Raw genomic sequence first — 26312 nt, 5'->3', positions numbered from 1 at the left:
AAGACAAAACACTTCTCCATTTGTGAGAATAAGCCAGAAAATGGAAGATCTCTTTCTGCTCCTCTGCCATATTTTCTCTTCCTTTTCTCTCCTTTTCCTTTCTCTTCTGTTTCTGTCACTGATTCTTTCTGCCAAATAAATAAATAAATAAATAAATAAATAAATAAATAAAGTTAATAGAACTAAAGCTATACAGTAATTTCTGTGTGACCCAAGATTAACTACTCCACAATGACTTATACTAAATACAAAGTATGTTTTATCTGTTTGCATTACTAAAATGCATTTATTCGGATCAGTATAATTAATTATAAATTTTAATCTGTAGTTATAGCACACAGCATTTCCTTTGAGAGTGGTGTGGCAAAATATTTACTGTAACTTTTAGCATTTTTCTAAAAGAGGTGAGCCAACCCTAATTTTCAAGCAAAATGTAACATATTAAAACTGAGTACCTTTCATTTGTGGAAAATGTGTATTAAAAAATGAAATGTATCTTTGAATACATAAAGAATGGACATATTCTGTGCCACAGAACATTTCACCTAAGAGAAGCTGTTGGAGCTTCCAAACTTTTCTCTTGATATTTATTTCACCATTCCTCTATAAATACACTGAGAGTCTTAACCTGATTTTTCAGAAAAATAAATTATTATAATTTCCTGTTCTTTAATATAATACATCAAGATATTGATACATTCATTCTCTCTTTTTTTTTTTTTAGATTTATTTATTTGTATTGGAAAGGCAGATGTGCAGGGATAAGGAGGTATAGAGAGAAAGATCTTCCATCCACTGGCTCACTCCGCAATTGGCCACAATGGCCTGAAATGAGCCAATTTGAATCCAGGAGTCAGGAACTTCTTTGGGTCCCCCATGTACGTATAGGATCCCAAGGCTTTGGGCCGTCCTTGACTGCTTTCCCAGGCCACAAGCAGGGAGCTGGACTGGAAGAGGGCCGGTCTGGATTAAAATCAGCATCAATTATGGGATCCTAACATGTGCAAGGTGAGGACTTTAGCTACGAGGCTACTGCACCCGGCCGTTTTACATTTATACTAAGACAGAAACCGATTCAACCTAAAGAGAACATTGTTTCATTTATGTTGAAAAATGACAAAATTTGGTTTGAGTATTGCTTTTAATATTTATATACTAATCATGAGTTATAAATTCTAAAAGACCTTATTCAATTATTTATTTGAAAAGTAGAGAAACGGAGAAAGAACAAGGGAAAGAGAGGCAAAAATGTTTCCCATATAGACCCACTCCTCAGACGGTTCCAGTGATCAGACTGGAGCCAACTGAAAGCTACACAGGAGGCAAGGGTCAAGTACTTGATTCATCTTCTACCTCTTTCTTATTTGCATTATCATGGAGATGAATTTGACTCAGAGCAGCCAGGACTGAAGCTTTAACTCTGATGTAAGTTGTTAGTCTCACAAGCAGTGGCTTAATCCACTGTTACACTACCAGTCCAACAATAATTACAATTAGGAAAACATGAATCTTTGAAGTCTGACATAGGAGCCAATACATTTAAACTCAATTTGACTTAATTGCTGTATTGATTGAGTTACTGCAATCTTATTAAGAATTACTTAGAAATGTAAAAATATATCAAAATCATCATTAGTTTAATAAGGGTGACAGAAACACAACAGCATGAGCCATTATCACTGTGCTGCCTCCTTTGGAGCATGTCTGCAGGACATGTCTGCAGGAAGCTGGAATAGTGAGCAAAGAGAGAATGAAGCCCAGACACTCCAATATAAGGGTATGAGCATTCCATCCTGCTTCTTGGTCATTGCACCAAATAGCCACCCCATGCATTCTCTATTTATAAAGCACATCTCCATGGAATGTGTAAAGACCCAGTCTATATGCCCTTCTAGGGTGTCTTCTCTAATAATCACATCTTGGTCCCTGCTGATGAGTAAACTCACAATTAGACAGCTGCTGGGAAAAGGAAAAGAAGGAGAGGGGACGGGAGGGATGAGGAGGAGAGAGGAGGGGAGGGGAGGGGAGGGGAGGGCAAGGCAGAGCAAGGCATGGCAAAAAATTAATTGAAGAAAAATAACATTTTAGGAGTTAGAATATAGAAGCACTGACTACCAGATACAAAATCAGTAAACGTTGTATGAGCATCTAGCAGGTGTAGACTGCTGCGCAAGGCAAAGGCAGAGTAAGAGGTGGACTGCATTGGTTTAATCTGATCCCTGTATTCAAGACTACTGTAGAATGCATATGAAGAAACAATGATGATGCTATTATTTTTTCCCTCTGTTTAAATTACCAAAGAGACCCCTGTACAGTTGTCACCACACTGATGAAGTAATACAAATAAGAGTTATTTTGTAGAGATAATATTAAAGGAATCAAAAGCAGATATTTTACTCAATAGGAGAGATTAATAAAACGGATTAATTTTAGAAGTTATTTTGTCGACGTTTTCACAACAGACTAAACACACAACAGACATTAAGTATTTCAGGTGTCCTATCAGGCTATTGGCAAAGATATTGGTCAAATAGGCCCAATGTTAATATTGGAACAGCTGCGCTGCTTGAAGACTGTATCTAACTTTATCACAGCAGGCCTCTTAGCTATGTAGAGCTTTTCAATACACATCTCAGTGTCAGTATCTCAAGGTTTCATGCTTGTCATCCTTAATGACAGAAGAATACTTGAAAATAGATATTATTCTCTTTTGGAGATTTGTTTGAATTAACTGAGGTCAGAAAGATAGAGAAACAGATTCCTTCTGCGCTGGCTCATTCCTCACTTGACTGCAGTGACCACAGCTGGCAGTGTCAGCATGGAACTCCATCCTGGCTTCTCATGTGAGTGGCCAGGACTGACATACTTGGGACACACTTCCCTGCTTTACCAGGCATATTAGCAGGCAGCTGGATCAGATGCAGAGGACCTGGTTCTCAAATACCAATATCGCGTTCCAGTGTTGCAGGTAGCAGCTTAACGTGCTGCTTCCAACTAATGGAACAGGCCTTTCCTTCTCCCTCCCCCATTCCTTTTTCTGGTCCCTCTTCTCTCCCTTCCTGTCCCTTCCCATTCTCTCTTAAGTTGTTCTGCCTTTCAAATACATTCATCTTTAAAAGAAAAAAAAATTGTCAGTATGTACCATTGGATCCTCCTACTTCCCAATCATTCTTTATATTGCTACCAGAAAAATCAAGCAAGCATAAATACTGTCACAAGTTGTCCTGCTCAGACTCTTACAAGCTTTTCTTAATGCAGCGACTGTGTAAACAGCCTTATTCTCCCTTTCCAGTGTTATTTTCATCACACTCCAGATACATTTGATGGATTGCTGTTGCCCAAATGTTCTTGGGCCTTAACATTGTGTTCCCAGGCTCCTCTTATGGAATTCCAAGGCTCTTTTCTGATGCAATTCAAAGTGGAAACTTTCTGTAAGACTTTTTGTTCTTTTATCCTTCATGCAATATTACTCAGGCAATACTTCATTCATTCGAATCATTACTGTAAGATTCTGTAGCACTGAAAAGTTTGGAAACTGTATTATTCATATCACTTACAAATAACATTATAGATTTCTCCTTTAAATATTCAGTCCCATAAAATAAGTTTTCCAGTTATGATACATTAATTTTCTGGGAGAATTTAGGAATAGTTTGGAAACCAAAATTTCATGATCTAACCTGTCCCAGAAGAACTTTAAGTACTTCTCTTTGAAATGTGCAAGCAATAGAATTTAAAGCCAACAGATCTGAAAGGAAGCTAAGAATGGCCATTGTGTTCATGTAGGGAGTCAGCCACTGGTTGGAAGATCTCTGTAGCTCTTTGCTGCTCTTTTTCTTTCTGTAATTTTAATGTTCAATGTAAATAAGCAAATCTTTTAAAAATAGAATAAAGCATAATTCAATAGTGAATTCATCAAGAATTCTATGAACTTAATTTTTACATTGTATTTTCGGCTGATATAAGAACATGCAATTATCAACATTTAATTGGTGAACTCTGCGATTTCTTTGTCACAAGTAACAAGAAATTCTATTTTCAAAAACGATGCTGAAATTTGCAGATGCTAATTTTTCATCGTAACCATAATTCTCAAAGTTCAATTTGTTTTAATTCAGCTTTTGTGAGTCAAAATACAAGTCATTTCAATTTCAGTAATATATTTTAGAGACAAATTCATTTTAAAATGTCATGAATTCTTACACTTACGTATTTAAGAAAGCCAATCACCAAAAATGATGATGGCCAATGTAATAGTTCTGTGTAATGGCAGAAAGGTGTAATGGAAGGTACGCTTGTTAAGTCCAAAGAAATAGTTTTCTCATACTTGAAAAACAAAGCAATTCAATTGCTATAAACAAACTCCAAACAAAAAAATATTCTGATTAGCAGACATGATTTAACAGGAAGGTCAGCTGCAGACACTTCCTGAATTAGCTCTGCAGAGCTGTTGCCTTAAGTTTTAAGCACCAAATTAGGAATTACTGACTGTGTAAACATTATAGTACACAAACAATTATGGAAAATAGAAAAAAAATGAGTACACTAAAATAAATAAACAATGGACTGTGTGGGACGATACAGCCAAAGTGTCAGCCAGATAAGAAAGCTTTTGTAGCTTTCTCTAGCAGTAGATGTTCTGTAAAAAATCACTCTGGGAAAAAAAAAAGTTACAATTAAATGTAGTGCATGGCAGAAAGTCCTGTGAATAACTACAACACAATTCACCTGTAAACAGCTTGAGTTATATAGATTAGAAATATGCAGATTCCTTTTTATAAATGTAAATGTCATCCACTTTCCATTAAAACAAATTAAAAAATAACTTCATCTATTATAAGCAAAACATTAAGGAACTGTTTAATATCTCAAGACTTTCAAGACTTGTTAACATCATATTTCATTGTTAGGTAAATGATCTCTTTATTAGTTTATACTCAGTAGAATACGAACTGATCTCAATTATAAATGAATAAATTAAAATCCAAAACCTATGCAATTTATGCCAAAGATGGCAGTTAAAACGAAGCCTTGAAGGACTATCCTTATGAAAGAGTCTTAGGACAGAGAAGGCCGAAGTCAGTGTAGGTACCAAAGACAAAGCCCTAGGAACTGGATGCCTAAATGAATGACGCTGACATCAAGAGTATCAGCATCACCAAAGAGTTTTTTTTATAAATGCAGGAATGTAAAAATGCCCCCCATCTGAGGGCAACTGCTCAGGTTGCACTGGACCTAGACAAGTGCTACACTGCTGGGAGAAAAGCAGCTGATAGCTGGCAGGCATCCTGGAACTGGTTAAAATCAAATTCCTTCTAAGTATACCACAATGCCAGTATGCCTGCAGAGTTGCCTTTAAGAAAAAAGAAGATTTATTTATTTTTATTGGAAAGGCAGATATACAGAGAGGAGGATAGAGAGGAAGATTTTATGTCCGTTGATTCACTCCCCAAGCGGCCTCAACAGCCAGAGATGTGCCGATATGAAGCCAGGAATCAGGAGCCTCCTCCAGGTCTCCTACACTGGTACAGGTTCCCAAGGCTTTGGGCCATCCTTGACTGCCTTCCCAGGCCACAAGCAGGTTGCTGGATGGGAAGCATGACTGCCGAGATTAGAACCGGCACCCATATGGGATCCCGGTAAGCTTAATGAGAGGATTTTAGCCACTAGGCTCCTTAGCCAGACTTTATTTTTAATGTGGGAGTTAGACACTAGCATTCCAGCAGGCAGGGTCTGGCGACTCATTCCTGGGTGTGCATGGATACTGGGTGGCCAGATGGATCCTGGGTGGCCAGGCAGGGCCCCAGGCTGGCATGGCACACTGCTGGAAGACTGGGCTTGAAATCTGAATACTCACAGGCATGGATTGCTCAGGGAAGCAGGTTTAGAGAAGTGTGGGAGGGAAGACTGCTGGGGGAGAACATGACAAGTTGGAAGTAACTTCTGGGGGACTTCTGCCAACCAGGCTACTACATTTGCAGGTAAACAAAGGGGCCGATTTCAGGTGGTTTAGAGTAGGAAAACCAGAGGACTTTTGGGGACCAAATCAATACACCTGCCCATGTGGGAGAGCTGAGTCAAGACAGTTGTTATCAACTACCACCTACTCAGTGGGCATGCAAGCTATGACTTGAGGGCCCACCTGACAAGGCTTGACCACAGTACATACCAGTGAGTGTCAGCACAGTGGGTGGAACATGTTAGGCAAAGCCATGGCACTACCCAGCTCATGAGATAACTGGGTCTGGGAACAGATTCATTGGGAAATCATAGGCTTAGCTCTTTGGGACTGCCATATCAGCTGGTTTTCTTGCGGGCTTGGGGGTGGTAACAGCCTGAGCTAAGCATAATCATGGAATTCACAAACATTCATTCGGGTTGGGAACAGGTCAGCATGGTCCAGGCTTTGGCACCCATATGCACACCCAAGATGTGTATGGGGTGGGTTGGACTGCAACATCCACCAGCACACATAGAAGACAAGACTGGGTGTCAGCTTGTGGTGGCTGAGGGAGTAGCACCCACTTGCACATATGAGATCTAGGTATGTGGGTCTGGTGGGGGAACTTGGGGAATTATCCTGGCTGACCATAACTCCTTCTGGCAAGCATGTAAGTCAGGGCTGGGTGTTGTTCAGGAAGGGCAGACTGTTTCATTTATCAGCAGGTATGTGGTTGGCTATGGGGAGATGGATCAGGCATGGCCAGGAAAAACCATAGCACACTGTCCTATGTAGGAGCCAGGATAGGGTGTAGACTCTGCTGAGTTGGGCTAGATTACCACAACTACTGGTTTGCACGAAAGCCAGGCATGGAGGCAGTCTGGGCAGAGCTAGGATACAGCATCCACCAGCAAGAGCTGGGACTGGGGGTTGGCCAAGCCAGACCAGACTGCAGCATCTGATGGCAAAGGCCAAGCTCGGTGATGGGCTATGCCAGGCTTGGTCAGAGCAACCAACAGCATAAGCAAGATCCTAGCTGGGAGCAAGCCTGGTTGGAGAGTAGAGCGGACACCCCTATTATGTTCTGGTTTTCACTGGTGAGCACAAGAGCCTGAATGAGGGTTACAAACTAAGATGGACATGGTTGCAGTACACCTTAGAATTGGTGTCAAATGGGACTGGTATCTATGCTAGGCTCCAGCACTCAGGTGCTTGCAAGAGTCAGAGTTAGTGTAGGACAGCCTAAACTGGGTCTTTGCACCTTCTGAACCATGTGAGAGTTGGCTTCTGCAGCATCCAAAAGTACAAGCTGGAATGCATGTGGGCTAGTCAGGCAAGGACACCGTATCCTCTGAGACAGGAGGTGGGACAAGACAGGCTAGCCAATGACTCCCTGGTGTGCTTAAGAGCTGCAACGGCGGGGGAGGGGGGGGGGTGACCTGATAGGGGGACTTGGGGAACTTCTCTGTCAGAATGTAGTCCCTACAGGTGAGGCAACGAAACAAGGATTGGAACAGCCCAGACCAAGCCAGGATACAGTATCCTTCAATGTATGTGTGGGTCAGATATGTGGACAGGCCTAGCTAGGCCAGTTTATCACACTCCCTGGTAGATGTGAGAATTGGGATGGGATGCAGAACAACCCAGGTTGGGCTATAATACCAGACCGTTCACATTATAGTTAGAACGGGGACTGGCTAGCCTGACCCAGGTTTTAGCACCTGCCAGCATGGGCTGAGAATGGGGTCTGGAAATCGGTGAGCCTAGTACCCGCTGGGGAATGCCAAGGAGATGCGAGCCATGCCAGGCTGAGCTATAGTTCCTACTAGCACATTTAATACATGGGATTGGAGATGAGCCCAGCAGGGTTAGATGTGGGGTTTCCCTGCTGGGTCACTGCTCTGACTGGTGAACATGACAGCTGGGACTGGGGGCAGACCACGATGAACAAAGTTGCAAAGCCCATTGGCCTCTGTGTGAGCTGGGCTAAGTGACTGGTGCATGCATTAGCCAGAGTAAATGCAGGTTTATAGGGTTTTGCTGCAGCATCTGCTAGCAGGTACTGGAAGTCTTGGTAGGCTGCACCACAGAAAATCACCTGGAACATGTGATACCCATGGCTGGGAGTGGGTCTGGTGGAGAGTTTGTGGGTACCCATCTGATGGGCTACAATTCTCACTGGTGAGCATGACAACCAGGGCTGGGGGCAGGCCTGGACAGACAGTGCTACTGCCACCAAGAGTGTTGGCTAGATAGTATGGTTGGTTGATTGGGCTGATTTAGGCTCAGAAGCCCATTAATGTGTATGAGAGCTGAATGATATGTGGGATAGACTGGACCAGCCTGCTGCACATACCAGCATGCACAGGAACCAGGGCTGGAGGTGGACCTGTTGGGATTTACTAGGGTCACTCTGACTAGCCTCTAATTCCCGCTGGTGTGTGTGAGGACTGAGTGTGTACTGAGCAGAATTAGGCTGGGCTGCAGCATTCATTGATTTGTGTATGAAACGGAGCTGGAGATAGAACCGACCAGGTCACTGCAAACACCATTGTTTGTGTAGGCTGATGTGGGTGATGATGGCCTGAGCTTTGATGCTGAGAAAACTCTTTGGCCACAATAGCGTATGTGAATTCTACCCATCATTCAAAACTCAATTTGTCTTCACAAATCAAGGTTCATATCTTTTCTTTACTTGCTGAAAAATAAGGCAACTCTTACTTTCAAACACTTTTGGTATATCTTTAGTTTCCTTCTAGATTGTATTAAAATAAGAAACTATTTCTTCTAAGAGACTGTAGAATCTCTACAATCAAAATGTTTCCCTTATCAAATACTACATCTCAGAAATCACAAGTGACCTGTGGTTGGTCAACAGTGAATAAATGAATACAGTTCAACACAAGTATGAGTGACAAATGATGGGAGAAGAAAGCAAGAATGAAATAACCATTTTGGCAAACACAGGCTTGAAGTAACGAATCAATCTCCCTCAGTGTCTTGATATGAAATATATAACTCCATAGAATTCTAAGCATCTGGAAAGACTTGTGCAGTGGTTTGAAAGAAAACTGTGAGATCAAGGTTTGAGAAGTTGTTCTTTCTGAGAAAGAATAAACTGTTTTTTTTTTAAATCATACTTAATTTGAGCTTAATTGTAATTATATACTATGTGTTTACAGATACAAAATTCTAAATTATTTAGTAAAATACAGTTAAGAATGTAATATTTTATTTAAAATATTATGCTCTTCCATAATGGGAAATAATTATATAGTTAAAAATTGTTTCTTTCTTTCTTCATTTCATATAACCTTCATCAGTATCTAATTACCAGATAATGGTCATTTTCACACTGCAAACTAGAAAAGAATTACCATATGAATATTTCTAAGGCAATGTATTTGTACTTGAATCATAGAATATTTATTAGGTCATTTTTATAAAGATTTTAATATGGAATAACAGATTGTTTTCATTAGGCCAAATCATTCTCTCAGAAGAGAAGATGAAAGAAAATTATATTACTCTCCTGCGTTGACTGAAAGTTTAAAGAATATATTTTACTAAACCAAACGTCAAAAATGGTGCATCAAAATCTCTCCTGTTAATGAACACATTTCTGTCATAAAAATACTTTCCTATTTGTCTCATACTTACTTTCCTACATTAGTGCACATATGACGATTCTTTTACGCATGTTCGTATTGAGTTGACATGAATAAAACTGTAGAAACAGTTTGTATTCTTAGGTGACGCCCTAGCTATATGTTAATTATTCATTATTTCTTGTGTGAACTAAGCTTTTATATGTTTGTTTTAGTTCTATTGACTAAAGAGGGAAAAATCAAATGCTTGAACCTCAGGTGTACAAAGAAATCATACTTAGTGATATTGTTTATAGAGAAATATGCTTCTAACTATTTATGCTAATGATTTTCAGTAATCTATCGCAGCTTTTTACCTCCATTTGGTAAAGTTCCCAATGATATTAGCACTGCTTGTAGAACTTCTTGAAAGCTGAATAAAAATGAATATGAAAATATCTTATTCTAGGAGCTAGTTGATGGAGTTTGAAAGGTGCTGCCTGATTCAGCAATTATTATCTTCGGTCATGAGTGCTCTGGATTGCCCACACATGCCAGCAATGCAGAGGAACGACCTCCAGCACCGAAGAGTGAAGGGCAACTTGACCTCTGACATGGCACCATAGCCCACTGATAGGGGTAAGAGCTCTCCGGGCAGATGGCGCATGGAGGAACGGTCACCGGGATGAAGGGAATGATTTTTACAGTCACCTAGTGACAACTGTGGGGTGTTTTAATTCATAATCTAGTTAGACAGGTTATGTGCTACATGTTATGATTAATAGTACAAGAGTACTTCAAAAAGTTGACAGAAAACATAATTAAAACGTAAGTTCATTTTTGTCAAAAATCATTTCGAAAGCTTCCTGTTTATACCATAACGTGTATTTTTCATGAACCTTTCTTCACAGGCATTTTTCACTCTCCATATACCTGCCATTACCCCATCGGGGCCAAATCATCTCCCACATGTGTGCCAGGAATCCGCCCTCACTGCTGCCTCCTGCTTCTGCTTTCAACAGGAAGTTGAACAAATGTGAATGTCAATAATAAGGAGTCTGCACTTTCTAAGTTCCTAAATTTAGAAAAAAATCAGTTTTAAGAAACTGCCTTTAGAATTGTGGGGATGATTCAAAATAGAAAAAGAAGATAAAGATAACTGCTACATGATAGAACAATACACATTTAATCACTTTTTATTAGTAGTAGCTCTTAGTGTAAATTTGATATTTCTATATCACAAGCATGTATGACATAAAAAATATAAAAATGTCTACATTTCCCTGAGTGTTAAGAAGTTATGATTTATCAGTTTCATAATCATATTATCTAGTTATCAAGGCAGTATTGGTACGCTGCCATACACAAAGTACTTTTAAAAGTTTGTAGAAATCAAGTGAAGGTGGTTTTTTGATGTCTGAACTTTTTGAAATCCTTGCATAGTTTTTCCATAATGCACAACTCCAGGAAGATTTTTGGAGATCATTTAAAAGATTTATTTGTTTTTTGTGAGAGGGAATGAGGAAGAAAGAATGAATTTTGCATTATGCAAATGATTGTAGCAGCCTCGGTTGGGTCAGGTAGAATCCTGGAAATCCAACTAGGTCTCCCACACGTCTGGTAGACCTAAGGTGTGTTTCCCAGGCACATTAGCAGGGAGCTGGATTGAAAGCAGAGGATGTAGAACATGAACTGGTAGTCCAGTCTGCAATTCAGGCAGCTCAAGAGACGGCTTAACCTGAAGACACAATGCCTGTCCTGAGTACATGGTTTTCAAAACTTTTTCTACATAAAATTGTATCTTTTAATTCCATTTTTGGTGCATCTACTGAGATACCTTCTTGTGTCCTGGCTTTACCTAGATATCTTGTAGGACATGCATCTCGATATCAAGACACCCTGTATAATAACTTCTTGTTAATCTGGATCTATTAACTCTTTTATACCTTCTAGATTCCTGTTTTTTTGTGTCAAAATCAGTTACTCCAGTTGGTTCTCTTGTTATCACACCATACTGTGCCTTTAATAATTTCCAAAACTAAGAGAATAAACAAAACACAATTATCTTCTCCTAAATATTTCATATTAACAACTTGAAATCCTCATTGTCCTTAGAAACTACCAAAACTAACTTTTAATGAGTTACATATCGTTTTTCTCCATCTCAAAACACTTAGGCAGAGTTGACAGGCTAATGTGCCTTCTCTAAATTTCTAAATGCCATGGATGGAAGGCACATTTCCAGACTTTTCAGCTAATAGTTCATGTCTATCATTTTAAGCTTCCCCACTTTAGCAGCAGTTGACCTTTTTCAGCATAGATTCACTTTAGCTACTTTCAGTCAAAAGTGGTCATGAAAGTTCAAAATGATAATCAGATACTGCTGTTCAGCCTTGTGACTAAGATCAAGTGTAAAATAAGAATTAGTCTACCTCACCCTCTCCTTGCCACCTCTACCAAGGGGTACTAACAGGGAAATGAACTAGGTGCTTAACTTTGGATTTTAAGGCTTCCCAAACGTCAAAATTGAGAGATTAAAAGATGACATATGTTCTAAAAAGTTTTCCTGAATTATATTGCAGAATGATAATAATATAATGTGTGTTTCTTTATTGGGAAAATAATCCAGTGAGGGAGTCATGAAACAAGTTCTGGAGACTTGCTTTTAAAGGGAAAATACCATATGGCTATTTTTGAATTTTTATAATTTTAATGCTGTTACCAGACATTAATATACAAGGTACACTAGGTAAATATCACTGGAATAAAAATAGGATACCAGGATCCAGTCAGTTTTATTGTGATACACTTGCATGATTCTTAACTGACACTAGGAAGTTACATTATTTTTTAAAATATAAGTATTTATTTGAGAGCAAGGGAGAGAGGGAGAAAAATCTCCCATTCAATATTTCATTCTCCAAATATTCAGAGTACCTGAGGCATTGTCAGGCCTAAGCAGGAAGCCAAGAATAGTCCAAGCCTCCTACTTGGGTGGAGGGAGCCAACTAGTTGAATCATCTCCTGCTGCTTTCCAATGTCCACATTGGCAAGAAGCTTCAACAGGAGGAGATTTGGGAACTGAATTCAGACATCTCAATCGTCAGGCCAAAAATCTCTGGTTAGATGTCATTTCAGCAACAAAATTGGAAACCATACTGAATTATGAATCCTAAATCTGCTATATTTATACTTGCTTTTGTTATACTGCAACAGAAAAAATAAAAATAACTTCTGAATTTGACAACAACTGCATGCAAAATGCATTTTCTTGTTATTCATTTCCTTTTGTATTCTAGCTGGATATGCATTTTTGTATCAAAAAACCGTAGGGATTTTCAAGTTGCCTGGGACTAACTAAAAGAGGTATGTTTTTCAAGCCAGCTCCTGAGGAAAAAGGTTCTAGCAATACAAAGTAGCTCCTAGAGAATCGACCCTGTCATGAAACATTTGGAATGTTCTTTAAACTCCTCCAGCTCACATTTAATTTGTTAAATGTTGATAACAAAGATACTTGCCTCAATGGGCCATTGTGAAGATTAAATGATAAAGTGCACTTAAAGGATATGAGAGAAATTTAGGCTCAAGCTTTTGAGAAAGAAAAAACGCATCTCTATATGATTTATATACAAAGGAGAAAAAGATGAGGTCAAGTTCAAAACTTTGGGGAAGAGCCAAAAAAATGAACCAGATATGTTTCAATTCTTATGTCATTTTTCCTCTTATTCTCCTATTTATATTTTAACATCTATTTTAAATATTGATATTTTGCAGATATCCCATTTGGCAGTTTATACTTGAGGGTGATGATTAATGTTTTTTAATCAATTAATGGAATATGCAAGCACTTGTATTTTTGTGTTCAAAACAGGAAAAGTTTATTACAATATGTGTTGACTGCACTGTATAAGATAACAGTCATATAAAGATATACACATTATATAATAAACAAAATAAAATGGTAGTGTGTTTTGAAGAGTGAACTATTGGTGCTATTGTTTAAATGAGAGCTAGAGTCACTAAAGAGAGAGCTAAAGCATTTGTCTTTTTTTATTGATATACAGTTAGAGAATCCATATGTTTAACATGGATAAAACTACTTTGAAGTTGTTAAAGTTGTGTTTTTCATAAAAATTCATAATTTATATTTTCCATATCTTAACTTATTTTAGGATAAACCAAATGCAACATGAGCTCACTCAAATATACAGTCCAAAGGACACACACACATACAAAAGATGCTCTCATAGAAGTTAAAAGTATAAGGATTGTTACTAGAGAATGAATAAATCAAGGAGGTAGGAGGGGTCATACTATGTAAATAGCAATAAGAGGTTTTGTGGTGGGTTTGCACTGTGAAGTCACAATAGATAATGTACTGTATGTTTGTCTATTAAGAAAACAATAACAAAATTAGAAAACAAGATTTTGATAATTTATACAAAGAAGAAATGCTTCTTGGGCAATACACTATTTACATGTATAACAAAATCATACAGGAAGCTGGTGTGTGGCAGAGCATATTGTATGGCAGCATCCAGTATCAGAGTGCCAGTTTGAGTTGCGACTATGCAGCTTCCTGTTGACACACCTGGCAAAATAGGAGATGGTGGCCCGAACATTTGGGGGGGCACTGTGCTTCAAAAATATGTATAATTTCAGGTTTAAAATCAAGATTCATTAACATTTAAAAACTAATATATCTCTACATGGGACATATGAATTTTTATGTCATGGGTTCAATTTTTCTTAAATGATATTAATTCATATTTAAAGTCATTTTTCTGACAACAATGTTGTGGGAAGAGTGCTGGAAAGAAGCGTGTATATTTAATAAAATTATGAAACTCAGAAATTGAGATTCAGGTGCTTCGGCCATTTAAAACACATGATGCTTAAAGCATAATTTATTACAAACATTTTCTGGCCCTTGCTAAATAGTTGGACTTTAAAATATATACTCTAAGGAGAAATATTTCACATGCATCTAAGACATTTTGTTACAAGACTTTAAGATAATGAAAAAGGCACAGTCATGTGACCTAGCAACTAAGATGCTGGTAAAGACACCCACATCCCATACAGAGTAGCTGAGTTCAATACTTTTCCTTAATTACAGACTTAGGTGCCTGCCTATGAACACCTGAGCAAGGAGTGGCAATGGCTCAAGTGATTGTGTCCCTGCCACCCCCAATGTTTACTTATGCTTAATGTATGTAAAGCATTATTTTGAATGCAGGATATGGTTATAATGGTAGATGATTTTGTCATTGTAGAATGGGGTATGGCATACTTTGAAAAGTGTTAATGCTATCAACCAACTTCTCTCAACACAGGGATGATTACATATCAATAAATATCAGATCACCTCCACAGGATAAATTAAAAAAAAAACTAAAAATGTATGATTCAGAAGATAGAGCATCAGAGCAGGCTCGGTCAATGAATGGTTAATGAGGGAGGAAATTCTGGGAATTCTTGAAGTGAAGAGGATTTCATCAAGCACAAATGGTGGTGCTTTGGGTATCTTAGTTTTAGGTCTTCTTGATCAGAGAGAAGAATAAATCTTAGTGTATCTTCTCTGTATCAACATACATATTCACAGATATGTGTGGAATTCAAAAAGCAGCAAGGAGTCTAATTGAAATATTCAACCAAACTTATACCACGAAAATACAACATATTTATATGTATGGCTTTATAACTGAGATCCACTTTATTAGCATTTAATAAATTCTTTGTAAATTTTGTTACAGCAAAATTAATTATTTTATAATTGCCATCCTCTCAGAATGCTTAATAGTACAGTTTGGAAAAGTAAAGGAAACAAGTTTGACTTTATTCTCCCTCTACTTCTAGGCATATAACATGAGTTAATTTTATATTGCTTTTTTTTTCCTTTTTATTATAGACTGCAAAGGTACACTATGAATCTGAATGATTAAAAAAAGCAAATTTAAATTTATTTAATTCTGTTCAATTGCAACATATACTCTGATTTTTTTATATTAGCTTTTCAAAATCATCTCCCTCAAGAGGAACCATCCATCAAACTGATTACCTGCGAGTTATTTTTAATCCTAACATTGTTTCTGATTATAGCTGCTTCTGAATTCGGTTTTTAATGTCTGCATTAACATCGTCAATTAAGTGAAATGGTCACCGAAGAAAAAGTTGCTAGGACATCATTTTTCATCTTTATTGTTTCTTGTACAGCCATTTCTTGTTTTTTTGAAAAGGTGAAATATTTTGGAATGAACTTTTGTCTATATTACATCTGACAATCTGATTTCCTTCTATGTCCAAATGGGAGGAAAAACATGTAAAATGAATTTCATTTAATCTTTTTCCTGGGAGGGCTGAAAAATGAAATGTGAGGGTAAAATTGTGAAGAATGGAATAAAAATAATTGATCACATCTTTGAAATATTTGCAGATCTAATGAAACCAATAGGTGAGTCATTTGGTAAGGCAGGACCAGCTGCCAATACAAGATGCTGGTAATGCTTTCTTGTTGAAGTACTGAGTGTCTTTGAATGCTTGCTGTATCATAGAAAACACATCTGAAGGGCTACAACATTGGCCCACTATTATGAAAAATAGTGAATTACTTTGGATGTCTAAATGTCTGTGGAACAAAAATTTATAACATCCTATAGATAAAATAGTTTTTAAGAGCATTGCTTATTCTGATAACATTAGCCAATACAGGGGCAGTTGCAGACTCGAGTATCTGTAATTCACAAATATAAAGACTTAAATAACCTCTGAATCTAATGACTTAGAAATATTATGCTCTTTCCTCACTAGTGATTTTGTAATACACAATGAGACCTCATACATGATTAAGTTGCCAAATTGATACAGGTTTCAGGATTCCAAGGAAACAACCCAGGGGATTTGAAGCTGTAAACATACCCTAAGAAACTCAGTGTTAGGGTCCTTTCAACTCTGTTTTCAGAGGGTGGTTGGGAAGCAGTCCATAATGTTTGTTTGCTTCTATTCCCATCAAAATAAAAGCTATTTGAAATAATAAAATAGACCCCCGGGTCCATCATACCTGAGTGAAAGCCTGGGTTACTGCACCAGCTTCAGATTTAATCCTGGGAAGGTGGGGTGGAGGGGGACAGGAAGGAGGTAGGGGATGGAGTAAATTCAGAACTTATAAGCAGATCAATACTTCTGCCAAGCTACTGCAGGGCTCAGATTCCTTTTATAAAAGCATAAGTTAAGCTGATACGTACACTCCTCCACACATTCTTAAATCCCATAACTAAGTTTCACTTATTGAGAATAGCCTTGTCACTAGTGGTAACAGTTCAGTTAACCTTTTGCTCGCCTGCTTATCGCTACTAATGATATGATGCCATGATTTTAACAATGTTGAATGCATGCAACACAGAGAAGGCGTATAAACACCCTCTTTTTAGGCGCCATGCCCAGGACAGTCCCTCATAGAAAGATTCAACATCCGTGGGTAGCAGAGAAATCATGTTGAGGATGAATCACATATTAGATGCCACAACATTTTATACTTTTGTGATGAGTGATGTCCCAAATAAGAGATTACTAACAACAAAACCAGAGCAACAAATCTCTGTAAAGGCAAAAATATCATTTCCCTGCCAGAGTTTTATTTTTCAAACAGAATGTTAAAATACTACATATTAATATGACTAGTGTCTATAATATTGGTGATAGTTATTTCTTATTGATTTTCCACCTAGAAACGGATGAGCTTCTTAGCACCAACAAAAAGAAAAATCAATAAATGCTTAATAGAATAGGAATGTAACTTATTGAAAAAACAGCAGGGGATACCTATGAATCCAACAAGTGGCAGGAGATAATTTGTACACAAAAGCTTGAATGAGGATTTTTCTAACATTTAGAACCTCATAAGTTAAAATATATAGGATTGTATTGTTTTAATGACTATTCATTTTTCTGCCATCTCTTCCTCTCACCCACTCTCCTTCTTTCTTCCCTTCCTTCCTTCCAATCCTGAGATTGAGTGTATCGATATTTTAGATAGGAAATGACAGAATGAGAGAAAAAGTTAAAACCCAAAAATATCTCAGAAGTTTTATACACATATGTCTGTATTACATGCACTTAAATAGTAACAAATGTAATGCTTTGGTTATGATAATTTTCCATTTATAAAAGTATTTAGGCTATAAAGGAAAATAATAAATCTATAAATTCTAAAAGTATTTTTGTCTCAAAACCAGTTCATATTTTATGTATCTGGTAAATTAGATGTGTCTAATACTGAAAATTGTGGATTTGTGTTCATATTTATGTGTATGGCATTGCTATCTATATTTGAGTGTATGTTATTAAGATAATTACTTTTGTTTCTGTCCCCAGCCCAATATCCCTTTCTTTTCTTCATATGATTATTTTGTAGTATCTGAAAATGGGTGGGAAAATGAGTGGGAAAAATGAGTGGGAAGATTTAAATTTAGATCCTATGAGAACTTGCACCAAGTTGGAGAAACATGGACTTTAAAAAAAAAGTACATTCCTTGATTTGGTAAGAAATGCTATTTCTAAGAACCGAGACATGTAAAGAAAAAACATATACTGACTCAATTAGAGGAAGACTGGCTGTCTTGAAGCAACTCTGCTTTTGAAACAACGAAATTGAAAACCTAAAATGAGATTCTCTAGTCTAACAGATCATATCACAAGTAAATACAAGGATTACATTACACTGCTGTATTCTTCAATACATTCATATCATGCTGTATGTATGGTTTCCTAAAACCAGTAAAAATACCAAAAATATGTGTCGCTTTGGGTTTTCTCTCTTCATGCATGTATTCAATATTTTCTTGCTTCAAATACTTCATTTTACAAATGTGATTTGATATTTTGATTTTCACGTCACATTTTAAGCATGTAATTTGTAAAACTTCATTTGTTTTGTTTCACTGGTACATGAGTGTTACTGAATATTAACAGACAGATTTTCCCATTCCAGCCCAATCTCTCCCCGTGTTCTAAGCACATCATCCCATGGCTTGGGTGAAGCAAATCTGAAATGGAATCAGATTGTGTAATCAACCACAAGTGTGCCACTTGACACCGTTCAGCTCTGCAGTTGGGAGGTAGCTCTGTGTCAGCCTTTGGTAGAGACCATCTGATGAGTTATTCCTCATGATTCCAAGAATACTGTAATGAAATACATTTTTCTCCCCCATCTTCCCTGCCAGCGTAATAAGATTCTCTAACCTGAATGCAAGAATATGTATCTTTCATTCAAAACTCCTTTAATTTTGAATCCTTGAGTTACTCATTAACTAATGCGTCATTAACTAAGATTGGCAGAACCAACAAATTATGAATATATCAATCAATTGAGCATCAAATAAACAATGTAAGAGACTTTCTTTAGCTGATCACAGTATTTACAAGAAAAAAAAAGAAACAAAAGAATCATTGCAATTAATACTGAACATCTCCATGAATCAACATTATGCTGTATGCTACAGGTTTTAGTTACGCAGATAGGCAAGAGAAAGATACAAATCATGTGATTTGAAAGAACTAACTAAAACCACTGTTTTCTGCTCAGACAATATCAGTATATATATAGCAGTATACACACACACACACACACACAGAGTTAGCTATAAAATCCAGTAGTGTAGTGAAAATGCCCAACAAAGTTTCATGATACAAATGCACTTACACAAACACTGAGTGTCTATACACCAGTAACGAAAACTTAGAAAAATTAAAGAAATGATTATTTGCAATTTTGTCAGTATAAAAATAATTTTAAAAAATTTCTTAGTTTATTTGAAAAGACAGATTTTACAGAAAGGAGAGGGAGAGAAAGATCTTCCATCTGATGGTTCACTCCCCAAGTAGCCGCAACAGTCAGAGCTGAGCAGATCCAAAGCCAGGAGCCATGAAACTCTTCCCAGTGTCCCACGCATCCCAAGGCTTTGGGCCGTCCTAGACTGCTTTCCTATGCCACAAACAGGGAGCTGGATGGGAAGCAGGCCCACTAGGACACAAACTAGCACCCATATAGGATCCCAGTGGGCACAAGGCAAGGACTTCAGCCACTAGGCTACAATGCTCGGCCCCAAATTAACAAATATTTAAGACTATAATGAAGTATAAAATAATAAGCTAAAATAACAAACTAAGAATACATTCGTGAAGTAAGGAGAACAATATGAGTTTAGGTCAATAGACAGTAGCTCATGTTCCTATTCTGGAGATATATTTTGCAGTGACAGTTTTCACAAACTTACCTAGCCAATTAATACGCAATTTTTTTAGAGGACTCAAAAGCAATGCAGAGGACTCAAAATCTATCCTTATAATACCTATTTCCAAAACAGGCAAAAGAAGAATTCACACGACCAAATCCTAAAAGTTACTACAAAGGTTGTCGTCATAGATAAGTTAAGGGACAGAGATAGTTGATATAGAAAGCTGGAAAGGGTAAAGTGGAGTAAAGGACAACACTGACGTGAGTGGTTTAAGCTACCACCTGGAATACCCACAGCCCAAAAGGCGATGTCTGAGTCAGAGTCCTATCCATGCTTCTGATTAAGCACTTGTCAACTGCATACTCCAGCAGTCAGTGTGAGATGACTCAAGTAATTAAGTGCTTTCCACCCATTTGGTTAAAGGAGTTCTTGGATCCTGTTTTTAGACTGGTCCAGGCTTGACTATTGTGGGCTCCTGGAAACTGAACTAGCAGATGACGGATTTCTCTTTCTCTCTGTCATTCATTCTCCCTGTTATTCTCTCCTCTGACAAATACATAAATAAACTTTGAGAAGATCCACTAGCAGATGTCATTGTGGTATGAGTAGAGCTGCAATGCAATGTATAATGCAAGCATTCTGTGTGGGTGCTGGTTTCCTATCATAGTTATTCCACCTCTGATCTGGTTCCATACTAATGCAACTGAGAAAGCACTGGAAGATGGCCCCTGTGCCCATGTGGACAAGGCAGAAGAAGTTTTTGGTTACTGTCTTTGGTCTGACTCAAGCCCAGCCATTGTGGCCGTTTGGGCAACCTGGAAATTGAAGATATATCTGTGTGTCTCCCTTTCTTTTATGAAAATTAACCATCATAATGTAAAATCAAGATCCAGCTTCCTGTGTGTTTGCCTTAGCACAAGGTGTCCTTGCCTGAACTTTATCCCACAAGAACTCACTGACTGACTCAAGAGAGTGATTCGGCTGGTCTTACAAGGTAACTTCTGGATACAAAGAATCATCTGCATCTCTAACAGGTAAGAGCCTTGACAGTCAGTGTTGTGTTTTGATGATTTGGAGAGGGGCATTCCCAGTCTGGGCAGGATGTAATGACTGCCTTTGAGAACACTCAGACCAAATAGAATGCACACCTGCCTATCATCAGTTCCTAAGAAGCACAATTACACTGACCAATCACAGGAAGGTCATAAGCTCCACTAACCAACCAGGGATGTGTAAGAAAGCTGATCACACACCTCTTAGCCCCAAAGCCAACATATAGGAGCCCGCATCCCTAATGCCTCAGGAGCCTGGTATTTAATGAGATTGCTGCCTGGCTCCTTATCCTGTGCTTTGTAACATATGCCTACTTTCTTCCATCACTCCATGATTGAATTTGGGTGTGTCAGGAAAGCAGACTCAATTTGGGAGTTCTACAACAAAACCAATAGTAAGCTTGGAGTGCTTGTCAACAATTATAGACAAAAATTGGAAATAACCTAAAAAAACATAGAGTAAGACCAAACAAAAGATATTCAGCTAAACAAGGAAGTGAATTCTCATATATGCTACTTTGAATGAACCTTGAAATTTTCATGGTATACTGAAGCCATAAGTGAAATACTAGGTACTGTGGCATATGTACAAAATATTTAGAACAAGTAAATCCATACAGATAGGAAGTAGATTAATCATTGCTACTGGCAAAGATAGAATAAAAAGTATAAAAGCACTTAGGTGAAGGTCTTATTTTTATGACAAAATGTTCCAAACTCACTAGTGGTAATGGTTACACATATATTCAAAATCACTGACACATATTAAAACTTAATTTCATGATACCTGAATTATATCTCAATTGAAAACAAACTAAGCAAAAAATAATAGCACTACTATATATACATATTTCACAAATGATATGTTCTCTGGTGTACCATAAACATAATAAATTATCATGATATTTCTATCAGTTTTTCCTCAGTAGACTTAGACACAGTACATTGTGATACTGTGCACTTCTATTTTCATAATATGATATGCAATAAAATGATGTGCTTCATAGAATTCTGTGCTTTAAAGACACAACTGATAAAACCAGATTTCATAACGTTTCAAGAAAACTATGATAATAATTACTTTAAATCTCTAGGCAGACAAATTGTTGTTCCCTAGTTGTCACAGATTCAATATGCACATGATTTTTAGATGTTATTTTATCCAAGCGGATTCTTCATTTATTGACAACTTTGAAATACTCATAATCAAATAATGAACTTTGGCAATTAAAGAGCTCATATAACTCTCTCACAAATAACACAGGAAAATCTATTTTGGTTAAACAAGTGCTTTGCATCTTCATTTTGTTAAAAAAAAAAAAAGAACTTTTCCTTCTAGCTGGTTTTCCCCTAAATATATAAGCTGGCACTATATATTCTAATACACGATCCTACCGCTTTTCATAAGTAGGTGCTTGTTAACCGTGTGACAAATAAATTACAATTTAGTTGCTAAGTAAACAGAAACCAGTACAGGCTCTTGGTTTACAGTTTTTACAGTGTAAAAACAGATAAACAGAGATACTTTTGAGTTTCTGAATGAGAAAGAAAACTTGGAGAACTCATTTGAGTGAGTTCTTGGAGGATAACATGATTTTTATTCCTTTGATTGCTCAATATTGTTCCCTTAATAAGTTTCTGCTTCTTATGTACTAGTAGGCAGTGAAATATCAGAGCCAGGGGAGAATATCTCAGCTCTGATTGGTTAACTTTAGGATGCCCTCATGTACAAGTTTATGGAGGAACTGCTAAAGGTAGAAGCAAATAGAGTTACTTGAAATGGTCTTTTTATTTCAACTGCCAGCCCAAAGGTTTAGATAAGGATGAAAAGCTTCGGGGGGGGGGGTTTAAGTGCAACTAGACGTAGGGGGTTAAGTAGGACTAACAACCGATAGTGTGGGCGAAATCAGATTGCAGGATTAAGGTTGCATGTTCAGGTGTAATACCCTCAAGCTCTCCTGATTGCTTTAAAAAGTTATGAAAAGCCTTTCATGCAACTAAACAAAGTGCTAGAAACATTCATGTGAATGCTGAAATGGATACAGAACAATTATTCCAGTGGCCATAACCACTGTTAAACAGAGTTAGAAGATACAGAAAAAGAGGAACAATAAACAGAAGGAGATACAGATAAAAAAAGTGAAGGAGGAAGTACAAAAATAGAAGAGCAGAAGAGACAGAGAGAGGAGCAAGAGGATGCATAAGAGGAAAAGAGAGAGGACAGAAGTTCAAAAAAAGATGATTACCTGTAACAGATAAAGAAAGGATCAACTAAAGGAATAGAAAATAATTTAGTACAGTTTTAGCTAGTAATCTGACAGACAAGGGAAGCTCTTGGTATGATTAAGAACAAGAAAATAATTACAAAATTACTCAAAGGAATAGTGCTGAAGTAACAGTCCTGACAACAAACAATCCATGTTGAGCTGGGCTCCATCTCGGAGAAGGTAACCCACCACCTGAAGAAACCACATCCTGCTGGAAAAGCATGCTTGAACCCCTGCCAATACCCCTCAAGCATGAGCAGGAGAAAACTGAGTTTCCCCTGGTACAGCAACAAAGGCTTTAAAAGTTAGTAATCCTTCATCCCTACGGAGATTCTGCATTAGCTAATTTCCTTTGAACCCTTCTGGTTTGTGGTTTTTGCCTTTATAAACCCTGCTGCTCTGTAGTTTGGGATTAAGATATATTTTGGGGGTGTGAGCCCATGTTCCACCACTGGCAAACAAAGGACTTTCAAAACTTAAAACAGTGTGTGTCACTCCTCCATATGGGCTCCTTTGGGTACAATAGTAAAAATGCAAATAAGCCAAGTTAATATTATGATGCACAGTGTAAAGATAATGACATACATCTAAAAAAGTTTATTGATCATATATTACATTTACCAATAAGGAAGTGACAAATAGAAAAATACAAAATAAAAATTTAAAAAAATGATGTATAACAAAGAAATTTCCAAAATCTGCTATTTAAATCCATCAATTATAAAAGGCAAATCAAAGACTGACATATCATGCTGAAGGATCTGGAATTTTGGGCAAAGGATGTAGATTGCATTTTAGTAGTATTTGGTAGTGCCTTAACTGATCATAAGAGACTCTGTTATAAAGGACGCCATCTTATCTCATAGAATGCAAATGTCCTTAAGTCTCTTTTAGTCTGTCTTTAATTTTGATAAAGGTTTCAACTGGTTGGACCTTTCTTGGTATCAATTCAAGGCAGTTTTCTATACACAGGGTATTGCCAGGCAGCCATGAGTTGTTCAAGAATTCCTCTCAGAGACGTCTTTTTTGTTGTAGTTTTACTAGTGACTTAATTAGATCAGATCTTTGGAAATTCCAAATTTCAGTACTTTTTCCCTAACTTATTGGAAGTAATACTCACTAAAATGAAACAGAGGAAGGTGTTGAAAATATTAAAAAAGACACATGATTTTCCTAATAATGGAAACAATGTACAAAATAATAACAAAATATAAAAGATGCTTAGGCATGAATAACAGACTAATAAAATTGTTAACAGGTTAATACAACCTTAGGAATCCTGCATTACATTCCAGATTCCTTCTATACAGACTAACGTCCAGAAAACTAGTAAACAGACAAACTAAAATGGATTTTTAAAGGTACCTAATCAGTCAAACCATCCCCTTATGCACTTGAAAACATGAAATTACACCATTTTACTTATAAATCTTCATTTTTCATTTTTTAAAATTTTATTTATTTGATCTGAAGAGAGACAGATGTATCAAATGAGAATGAACTGGTACCTATTTGTTCGTGCTTCAAATGGCCTCCAAATCTAGACAGGGCTAAACTGAGAAGTCAATCTGAGTCACCTATGTGAATGGGAGGAGAAGGACCCAAGTTCTTGAGTTCTCACCTGATGCTTCAAAGAATGCAATTTGAGAAAGCTGGAATCGGGAGTGGAGCCAGGACTTAGATGCAAGTACTCCAATGTAGGATTCATGTTTCCCAAGGGGCATTTAACCACTGTATCCAATGTCTACCTCCTGCAGTTTTAGTATTTAAAGTGTATAATGAATGATCTATTTTTAAACTTGTTTTGTTAACACAGAAATATCTTACATAATCGAGTATTACCCTATACTAATAGTAGGGAATCTAACATCAAAGCAAAAGTAGGAAGAAGACACTATATTCTAAAAATCTCAGTCCAGGTAATTATTCTCTATATTTTTCCAAAGCAGTAACATATACAATTATCTCAACAAAGAACACATACAGAATTTTCATGGGTAGGAAACTGCACATCTTCCGGAACCAATATGCTGTTAGAAGAAAATTTCTATGCACTATTAGTTGGAAAAAAAAGTTTTCTATTATGTGTTCCCTATGGCAACAGCATCCAAAATTATTTAAAGAATAGGTAAAAATGAGATTATTTAAAGCTTATCTCAAACTTTGCTTACTGTTTTTAATTTTTAGTTTGCTAATTTCATGATAAAGTAGATCTCAATGGTAAATACAGTGATGGGAACCTTAAGAATGGGTATTTATGTTTGTTTTAGAACTGCTCTGCAATTTTGCTTGCCTATGAATACCTAAATCAGTGTATTTGCAATTTCACCTTATTAATCCATCCCCCAGTGTGTGTGCGTGCTTGTGTGTGTGTGTGTGTGTTTATGCATTTTTCAGGTCTTCACAAAAATTAATTTTCACGTGTGTGTGTGTGTTTATGCATTTTTCAGGTCTTCACAAAAATTAATTTTCACTTTTCCTTACAATACCTATGATGCAAATGATGAATTTATGAACTGTTATTCTTATTAAATTTCTCTTTTGAAAAAACTACACAGGATGTCACAATTGACAAAGCAATTTTATACTCATTATAGATTTTAACCATCTCAATAACCTTGAGCTAGTAGCAAATCAGAAAACTAAGACTGATTTAAGTACAATCCCAAAATCATATTTATAGAAATGTTGCATTCAAATTTTAGAGCCAGACCTTTTGAATCCATAGTTCACTGTTTTATATTCTTACACAAAACATATGAATCCTATATTAACTCACGCTGCTAGCACTAATATCACTTTTTCTCTAAACCTGTATTATTCTCTTCCTCACAGATGTTTTGAAAGTAGCATCAGTTGCCTATTCAGTATTATGGGAGGGAGCCATTTAGTAATTTTTCAGGCAACAGTAATACAGCTTCCTCTAGGCTGCACTATACCAGCCTCTAGGCGATACTTCATCTTTTTCCATTTCATTTTACATGTTGCATAAGTGACAGGCTGAAACTTTGAGGAAAGCTGGAGATGTACTCATGTTTGTCTTTAGCATCTTTCTCAGCAATCAAATTAACACTGTTCAACATAGGAACTTGTCAAGATCTTTAAAGAAAACAACCCTTAATTGATCCCACAAATTATAGAAAGACAATGATAATTTCTAGCAATGACGCTATACTTCAGCATGTATCTCGAGCTTCAAACACTTTTTAGAAAATTGTAACAATAAAGTA

At 37.0% G+C, this 26312-nt stretch overlaps 1 protein-coding gene across 1 annotated transcript in view; it reads right to left on the bottom strand.

Moving 5' to 3' along the window:
- Positions 1 to 26312, bottom strand: part of KLHL1 (kelch like family member 1) — a 223231-nt gene that overhangs the window by 30294 nt on the left and 166625 nt on the right. The window lies entirely within an intron of this gene.

Source organism: Ochotona princeps, chromosome 12 (assembly GCF_030435755.1).
Source record: "Ochotona princeps isolate mOchPri1 chromosome 12, mOchPri1.hap1, whole genome shotgun sequence".
Classification (NCBI taxonomy): Eukaryota; Metazoa; Chordata; class Mammalia; order Lagomorpha; family Ochotonidae; genus Ochotona; species Ochotona princeps.
The sequence above is the reverse complement of the archived record's forward strand: the minus strand, read 5'-3'. Positions and strand labels throughout refer to the sequence as shown.